Source organism: Anolis carolinensis, chromosome 1 (assembly GCF_035594765.1).
Source record: "Anolis carolinensis isolate JA03-04 chromosome 1, rAnoCar3.1.pri, whole genome shotgun sequence".
In the NCBI taxonomy this organism is placed as follows: domain Eukaryota; kingdom Metazoa; phylum Chordata; class Lepidosauria; order Squamata; family Dactyloidae; genus Anolis; species Anolis carolinensis.
This window is the reverse complement of record NC_085841.1, coordinates 84625709-84627019: the sequence shown is the minus strand read 5'-3', so window position 1 is coordinate 84627019 and position 1311 is coordinate 84625709.

The following is a 1311-nucleotide window of genomic DNA, read 5'->3' as shown; positions in this document are numbered from 1 at the left end:
CTGAGACAGATTTATCACATTGTTTTCTGGGGCTGAGAGCATGTGGTTTGGACCAGGGATACTCCAATGCGTTTCCATGGAGATGTGAATCCCGTTCTCCTGAGTCTGAGATCACATCTACGCTGTAGAATGAATGCAGTTTGACACCCCTTGAAATGCCATGGCTCAATGCAAGAGTTGGGAGTTTGACACGACCTTCAGCCTTCTGATGCCTACAAACTACAACCCTGGTGATTCCATAGCATTGAGCCTTGGCAGTTAAAGTGGGGCCAGACTGTATTGATTGTACAGTGTATAGATGCCCCCCCCCCGCCCCCATGCAATGAACTTGTCCTGAAAAAGTTTTCTCTCCCTCTCCTTCCCAGGTTTCCTTGGTGATGATGGTGCTGCATCCTCATGTGACGCTGAGCTCACTCTGTCCCTGCGGCATCCCCCGCTTTCCCTCCAGATCTATATATATAAAAGAGTGATGGCATCAGGGCAGTGGACAAAACAACAAAAGTACAGGCCCCGCAACCTCGAAATTTGACAACACAACCCATCATCCATGCCTCCAGGTTGATACAACAAAAAGAAAAGAAAAATAAAGTCCTAATTAGAGGGAGAGCAATAATTTTTTTTATCCAATTGCTGCCAGTTTAGCGGGCTAATCTCTGCCCACTTGGTTGCCTAGCAACCAGCCAAGGGACAGCCAGGCTTCAGTTAGGGGACAGGCTGATTTAGGCCTCACTTAGACTTCTTCCACAGATTATCTAATTTGCACTGGATTATATGGCAGTGTAGACTCAAGGCCCTTCCACACAGCTCTATAACCCATTTATAATCTTACATTATCTGCTTTGCACTGGATTATCTTGACTCCACACTGCCATATAATCCACTTCAGTGTGCATTTTATCCAGCTGTGAAGAAGGGGCCTCATATAATCCAGTTCTAAGCAGATAATGGAAGATTATCAATATACAGTAGAGTCTCACTTATCCAACATAAACAGGCCGGCAGGATAAGTGAATATGTTGGATAATAAGAAGGGATTCAGGAAAAGCCGATTAAACATCAAATTAGGTAATCGTTTTACAAATTAAGCACCAAAACATCATGTTATACAACAAATTTGACAGAAAAAGTAGTTCCATGTGCAGTAATGCTATGTAGTAATTACAGTAGAGTCTCACTTATCCAACACTCGCTTATCCAATGTTCTGGATTATCCAATGCATTTTTGTAGTCAATGTTTTCAATATATTGTGATATTTTGGTGCTAAATTCATAAATACAGTAATTACTACATAGCATTACTGTGTATTGAAC